This window comes from Cetorhinus maximus, chromosome 11 (genome assembly GCF_964194155.1).
Source record: "Cetorhinus maximus chromosome 11, sCetMax3.hap1.1, whole genome shotgun sequence".
Classification (NCBI taxonomy): Eukaryota; Metazoa; Chordata; class Chondrichthyes; order Lamniformes; family Cetorhinidae; genus Cetorhinus; species Cetorhinus maximus.
In genome coordinates, this window is record NC_135889.1 from 72780446 (window position 1) to 72789010 (window position 8565).

An 8565-nucleotide genomic window follows, 5' to 3' on the forward strand; every position below is an offset into this window, starting at 1 on the left:
TGGTATTGTTTTAAATAAAACATTCAGAGCCTCTTTCATGAAACAATTCTAGACTACATCGGTAGTATGTTGGTTCGGCTAAGGCTTGGCTGTTAGCTAAATTAAGCCATTGTGACTCAAAATCCTCCTTTAATAAGGTTCATGCTGTCTACAACTTCATCATTTTCTGCTGAATGATAATTACTTTATTCAATCATGTTCAAGGTTTTAGTGAAAGCTAGCATTGATTGATTAACTTCAATTACCATGCTTACATTTGCATAGATAAAAACTGCTTTTCAATTTGTGAGTGGCACAGCAGTGGAAACCCTGCACTGATATTTGCATTTCAATGTGAACAGTGAAGAATAAAGGTGGAAGAGAGGTCTGATCAGAGCTAAGCCCTTTCTGCTTCAGTGCCTCTGCATTTTCCGTAAACACTCTTGTTATGATGTTGGTTTGTACAAACCACTCGGAGGTAACTGACTGTGCCTCGGTTTACAGGATACAGACTCGCTTGACAGGTTTACTGTATGGATTAAGAGGGATCTTTATCCAGTCTTTTGTACATACTGAAAGTTACACAGCATGATATCAATAGTTAGCTGCAGTGCGTTAACCCTTTAGATTCGTTGTTCCTTAAGCATTAACCGAGAAATGGCCTGAATATTTCTGTACACGAGCCTGTGTATATTTCTGCTTTTAAAATGTGAGATTTGATATTAAAATTGCATCAGGTTTTTAACTAATTTTTAAAGTTAGAATATGAAAACTACTAATGATTATAATATGTTTGCTTTGGTATGCGGTTAAGTTTAGGTACATTTTAATAGATAATAAATAATTATTTACAATGCAACAAGTAAGGCTCAAAAATTAAACACATTTCCAAAGGAAGCTGGATGAGTATTTTGAACCATTTATATTTTAAGAACTATTACATTGACAACATTATGCAACATGGGTGCCTATAGTATATATTTTGTGCATGCAATTGTTACAATACTTGTGAATAAAAGTAATTTTCTCTCCATATAAAGGTTTATCTTTTGTAGTGGCAGTTGATGAAAAATAACTTCTTATGCACAATATGTTTTCAATAAATGAGTTTTAAAAACTGTTCTGGTGCCAGAGGGATATGTAGGAAGAAAAGAATAAAATGCTTTAAATTTTTTTGGAACAAATAAAACTGCTGTACTACTTCACATGTAAAAAGGTTTTATGAGTGTAATAAAAATTGTTTCTGCTGTTTACTGTAAAATGGAAGTGGGAAGAAATACCTTTTTAACAGTGTGAGCCTACATTCTAGCCTACATCCAGCTTCTGTTAATGCTGCCTTTGTATTTGTTTGAACAGCAACAGTAGTTAAGCTTCTGTCTAAAGTCCTACTGATAACTAAAAAATACAGACAGCAGGCTTGAATTTTAGGATATCATTTTGGTTTGTCTTGTGCTAAAATGACAGTCCTTGACAATAATATTTGATACAATCCAAGAAATGTAAAATCACTATTGCAATAATAGTTGTAAATTTGCTGTCTGTGGTCTTTGAGTATTATGGTGGATGTTTGTTTAAAAAATGCAATTAAAACCCAAGAAACATTGGCCTGATGATTTAATTGCAGCTGCACTTAGTGGATGCGGTTCAAAACAACAAAAATATTTTCACTGAAGAAGTTATTGCTCTTTGTTCACTACAGAATAAATGGAAATATGAAGCTATTTGTCATGTAAATACAATATGGTGAATATGAACAGAACTTTGGCTTTGTTATCAACAAACTAGTTATTTTAGGATATATTTTTTCTAAGTTTGATTTCAAATTCCTTCATTTACCACAGTATAATGATTAACAGTTACTGGTTTTATTAATGGATTCAAATCAGATTTGTTTTTCCTTCTTGGGAAAAATCTGATAACTTTATCTTTGCTTCCTTTTCTCCTTTCAGTAGCTAAAGTATAAAGTGGTGTTTCTTCCTCTCGCAAGCTGATCCAAAGCAGCTGAATTCCCTTTGTAAATAACGAAAAATCTAAAGCATCTGTCAATGAAAGGGTTAAATACTAGTAATTGCAATTTTTCTGGGTTTTTCACTGTCTTTATACATCTTAAGGGGGTAGTAGACCAAAGTAATGAGAGGCTGGTTGCAAATAGATTGTAGAATTCAGAGGCTTGAGGACCAAAGTGCCTTTTCCATAGCTGACCTGTTTATTCCTGTCCACATGATCACTGTTTACATCCCAAAATTAAATATATATTTAAAATAACTATATTTATAATGAACACTTAAAATTGGGAAATATTCTGTTCAGTATTTCTCTTTAAAACATTTTAGAGTAGAGATACAATCAATTTTTTCAGGTTTTCAAAAACCGACATATTTTTAAAACTTGAAATGTAACATCTGCTTTGCCAAGTGCAGCGAACAGTGTCTGCTTCTTTCTATTTCTCCTCTCTGAGATTTCTGGAAGGAAAATATGTATTTTTAAACATACTGTAAGTTTTTCTATCTTTATGTGAGTTATGTGATTATTATGATTTAAAGTGTATCCGCAGTCATTATTCTGAAAGTATTTGTACACTGGACCCTCTCATTCCATGGCATAATTAAACCAGAATAGAATTGCTACAGTAGATGGATATTGTTTAATATAGTTCTTGTAGCCTTTTCAAAAAAAAAAGTGCTTTTAAATATCACAGCACTGAACGATACAAGATGTGGTTCGGTCCTTTTTACCTATATATCTAATAATCTATTTGCTGTGCCATCATACATTCAACACCAGACAGCTGTTACTGCACATATTCAGTGTTTCCTTAATGAGTATGTATAAGTAAGCAGTAATTGTTCTGGAAACAGCATGTTTGCCTCATCTTGTTTCATTAATTACAGTTATGATAATGACTTTAATCCCATTCTCACAACAGTGTGAACAACTTTTTCTTTATAATCGGAAATGTCTGCTGTGAGTTGGACCACACATTTGCAATTACTGTGTGTGAAGCAATGGTTAACTGATTTATTGCAATTTCAAGAAAGAAGACATGACAGATTTGTCTGGCAATACCAGGACTGTACAATACGAGACAAAATTCATGCAACTGGCAATAATTGACAGAAGAGTGAGGGAAAAAAGTTGCTTTTGTATGCTGCTGTTGGCTAACACGTCTGCTTAGGAGGATTTTAACCTTTTCAACCAGGAGTTGGATAAGCTTGTGGGAACTGTCTATCTGCTTAGAAGCCACATGACAGTTAGTTTACAACAGCTTGTCACTTTGACCTCAGCAGCTATTTCTTATCGTATGTATCAGGATTCCTGTCAAAGGACAACACAATTAAATTTTTAAGCATCTGCAGTTCAAAAACAGTGTAAATTCCCTAAGCTGTTTAGTGTCAGTCCACTGTGACATCCAAAATATGTTTTGGATTCAGAATGTGTATAAATCAAATATAAAATTAATAAGACTTTATATTGTAGAATCAATGTGTTTTGCTTTGAATTGTTCCAATGAAATCTAATTGCATGCATTATTTATGTTAAGTAACCTTATAACAACAAGGTCTCCAGGGCTTGTCACCTATGCTCAGAGTGTTAGAGAAATGTGTTGTAAAAAGCTTCCCTCAAATTCAAAATACCCAAATATTTTCAGTTGGTGTTTTAGAAATCTTCTTCCAAGGTACAAAAAATATAAGATACTCTTTAAACAGAAATAAACGAATGTAGCATGGCATGTAGGTGTAGATAATTCTCATCCACTGATTTGAGGACTGCATTTTTAAAATATTTGACAGATATATCTGAGTTTGGAAGATTTTTGAAGGTAGGGGAGCCTTTTAAATACACCTATGATCAGTGCCAAGTTCCTTTCTCAAATTGCTCCCATTAATAGCATAATAGGATACCTGCTTACATTAGATTAGTAGGCTAAATGGGATGCCATCAAATCACCTGTATGAGGGCTACAACCACTTCACATTACAACAATATGATAACTATTACTCACTGGAAACCAGATCCAAGTTTCTTAATTACTGATTAGATTACAACACTCAATCAAACGATGGAGTTTTATTTTTTAAGGGAAAAAATATCGCGGTTTCTCAGCACTTAAGATTGTGTAAATAGATTTTGCAAATAAATGAAATATACTGAGTCTATTGAAAGCTTTGCATGTCAGATCTAATTCAAATCATTGGAAGCCTGCAAGAAGAAGGTTTTAGTTCCAACATTTATGCACTGCTTCAACAGAAAGTGGAGAAAATAAATCTGTGGGTGAGAAAAGACTCCCTTTAAATGAAATGATACCCATTAACAGGCTCTACTGCAGAATAATAAAATATAATTTTTATATCCTTCACTGCTTTAGACATCTTTATACCACTTTACGTGTGGTGTGTTTATTATTGGGCCTATTTGGAGCTATTGCTTTTTCTAGCAGTAATTTCTGTAACCCAGCATCACTTGACATTAACATTGCAGAAAATGTTGAAAGGGTATTGTTATTCTAATATTCCCTAAAAGTAAGTGGATTGTTTACCTGATGTCCAGATCTCAAAACACTACAGTTTTTTTCTGACTTCTAACAGGAAGATTATGGTGCATCTTAAGGCACAAAATAAAAAGGCGAGTCCACCTCACACAAGAGGATATACAATACACTCAAGACTGCACAAGCCCCTGTTAATGGGCTACCTGGTATTTCTGAGAGGCTTTTAGCTTCCTGATCCAGGACTTGGACGGAGGATTACTCTGGCATTATGTGAACTGACAAACCTCCCGTGTCTTCCACAGTAGCAGAGATATCGTGAAAGAACCAGTCAGTAAAAAATTATATTTTTATTATCAATAGGTAATATTTGCTGAGCATTACCTTAATTCCTCTTTAACACATCATTGCAATTGGGCACTTTGGGGAAAACAGTCTTTGTCAGCCATAAGCAACAAGCACTTCAATATTTGAATGTTTTGTACTTTGTAATCTTTGTTAAGTTAAATATTTTGCAAATTATGATTCAAATGAGGTATTTCAAAATTATAATTATTAAACATATCTGATATACTGAAGAAACTGCAACAAAGTAAAAGCATTTGATTTGATAGAACAGACTATCTCAAAAAAGTCTAATGGCACAAATCATGGCTACTAGGAATGAATAAAGTTCTATTTTAGCTCTGGGGCATAATTTTCAGAGAAGGCAGGGCCAGAGGCAGGAAAGGGTATGAGATCAGATCTCTGGTGCGGTCTTGCCTCCCAGCCATTTTTGAGGAGGTATCAGGACACATATGCAAGCAAGCTGCATGAATGGGGAAGATCAGCAATTTAGCATGTAAATGAGGCGCTTATCAACCAGATAAAGGACAGCAAGCTAGTTTTGATTGGAGGCACAGAGATCACAAAGTGTTCCAACAACCTCGCTGCGAGGCAGCATCGGAGGGGGAGCCAGTCACAGAGGCGTGTCCATTCAACATCAGTGCATTAAAGGGGAATGGCTCAGAGAGCTGTTTAGGTGGTGGCACACAGTGGCCCTTGAATGTGCAAAGCTCTGTAGATACTGGAGCACTTGTGGGGGGGAGTGACCTTTCAGGGGCATAGCAAAGGGTCCAACCAGCCCTAACATCATTTCTGGAGGCACTGGAAACCAAACATGGAGATGGGGGTTGAGCTTCTCGGGTTTGTAGATGAGCAATAATGAGGAGCGGCTACTCACATAACAAATGCAAGTCATTGGTCCTGAGACATAAAGAGGTGTTGGTCGAGGGGCAGGGAGGGAACAAAGGAGATACCCTCTTCATAGGGTAATGAATTAGATCAGTGTCACCGAAGCGTGCATCTATCAAGACAGATGGTAACAGAGTTGTGTGCCTTGGTGGAGGGCCAATTTGCTCCTTAGTCATGCCAGCTCACCCTGTCAATAGCCATCAAAGTGGCAGCAACGCTGAACTTCTTTGACTCTTGGTTCTTCAAAGGGGCAGCAGAAGATCTGACTGGTATCTCACAATCAGCTGTTGGAGGTGATGGCTGCCCTTTTTGAGAGGGGTTTGGATTGCACTGACGAGGTCATACAAGCACAGAGGGCAGTGGGATTTGCCTCCATTGTTGCACTCCCTCAGGCGCAGGGGGTTGTTGACTGCACCCATGTGGCCTTCAAGCTACTGGCAGAGCAGCCAGGGGAATTCAAGAACAGGAAATTATTCCACTCCCTCAATGTTCAACTTGTGTGTGACCACCATAATCATTTCCTGCAGAACTGTGCACAGAACCCTGACTCCTTCATCTTTAGGCAATCGCAAGTGCTGCAGCTGCTCATACTATTGCTGGATTTTCACAGAGTTGGGGAGATTCCATGGAGGTGTAAAACTGATGGCCGGTACCTGATTCCTGAATTCCCAACCCCATTCGTGGTGTTTCCAATTTTCATCAGTGCCGTTTAAGGGTGTGGGCTGGTTTGGGTCACAAGCCCACACCCTGCATTCCTGACCTGGCTTGCTCTGTGACTGGGATAGGCATGTCCTAGTCCTCTACAATTTTCCTGGAACCGGGCCAGCTTTTAAAGGACTCATGGTTCACATGCTCAGAGGTGTCGTGAACTATAGCCTGGATGTGCGAACCTTTAGAAAGGTAAGTTCAAAAGGCTTACTCATGCCTCCCCCCATGCCAAGCTATGCCCCTTCACCGCCCCGCCCCCAACACCTATGGTCCTCTCAGCCAAATATACATAATGAGGCTTGGTTGAGGGCCCAGACATCCATGAGAATGTTGAAACAGTTGTGTCCTGGCAAAACATTGTTTGATTGACAGCTCTGGTTTTCTGATTTATTTTTTCAATTTCATAATGTTTATTCACACAAGATAAAGAGGTTTCAAATGCTTGCAGTTTCTGCTATTGATACTTTAAAGCGTCTGGATGATTGAAACTTTTATTGACCGGTAGCAAAAGCAATTTTTATGAATGAATTACTTTTTAAAAAAGTTTTTATAATACATACCAATGTCACTGTAGGGTTAATTTGTTCTATACAGTATATAGTTGGTGAATGGGCATGGAAGTACCATAGCTTGGTATGGAAAGTATGAGGAGCCATGGGGTGTGAATGGAGGAGCATAGCTTGGCATGGAGGGCATGAGGGGCTATGGGGGGGTTGGGTGGAGGACATGAGGTGGTGTGGATGAGGTATGGGGTGAGGGCTAGAGGGTCTTACTGTTTTTATTATAACTGTGATGAAGTCCCAAAGCACCAAGGTGAGCCTTTTAAACAATTAGCTTTGGCCCTTGCAGCCCTGTGGCTGCCTCTGAACTCTTTCAGGGGATGGCAGGCCCAACTCCTTTTAGGGCCCACGTCCCAAAATAAAAATCCTGTCTTTGTGGGCACTTTCTACTGAGGCAGTCATGCCAAGCCAGAAAATTTCCCAACTCCCACTACCTGCCTCAAAGATGAAAATTCAGACCAATATGTGGATGGCTGCTAGGCACAAGGGCTATCCATTGAAGAGATGGCTGCTGATACCTAACTGCAAGCCTTTGATGAAGGCACAGTGACGTTACAACCTTACTTTCTCAGCACAAGGGCCACCATTGAGCAGGCATTGAACTGCTCAAGGTGCAGTCCTGGTGCCTTGAGTGACCTTTCACTACGGTTCCTCAAATGTGTCTCAGATTGTAGAGGTCTGCTGTGCTCTTCACACATGGCTATCCAGAGACATGTGCTGAAGCCTCTCTGATTCAGGCACGTTTCTCCTGAGGGCCCCCATGCTGGAAGCCAAGCTCATGGCTTAACCTTTCTACAGGGGAGGGGATGAATCCAACATCCAATCGAATCATAGAGATTTCACACATTGTCTGGAAGACAAGTTTCCAACTGCTGTACTGTGTCAACTAATACACTCATTTGTGTTTCTCCCTCACCTCATCATTCATCTGCCTTTAAATCATCAATCATTAGAATCACAAGGCCTGGGTGCAATCATAATTGCCTTCATTACAACACATTTGATTCATTTTTACAGATCAAAAGCATAATAAAGGTCACCCAAGTGAACCAAACTGTGAGATTATTGACATGGAGGCCTTCAACCTCAGCCACTCCTCCAAGTGCTCTCCCTGTGGCTGGGGATGAAAGGAGGCAGGCTGTCACATCTGTGAGGGTGTGGCTGAGATGCCTGTGGCAGCTGTCCTCTGTGCTGCAGTGGAAAAGTGGACATTGCAAAAGGCTGCTCCACCTTTGATGATGCTGCCATAGGGCCTTCCTGCATTGATGGTGCCTCAGTCAGACCAGCCAGGGGGATGCAGTAAATGAAGGTGCCCCATGAGGGCTGGTCCCTTACACTCATCACTACCTACCTCAGCCTTTCCATGAATGTCAGAGTGGACCATCAACTGAGGCACACCTGGCATCTGCTCCATACATCACTGTGCCATCTGTGCCACTGACCAGTCAATGCTACATAAAATGGCATTCATTGTCAGTGCACTGCTCCTGCATCCACTCTGTATGATTCTGTATATGGCTCTCCAAGAGGTTAGCCATTCCCTGGATAGATGAGCTCATGCACTCATATGCCTGAGACATGCAAGAGCACATCGTGGAT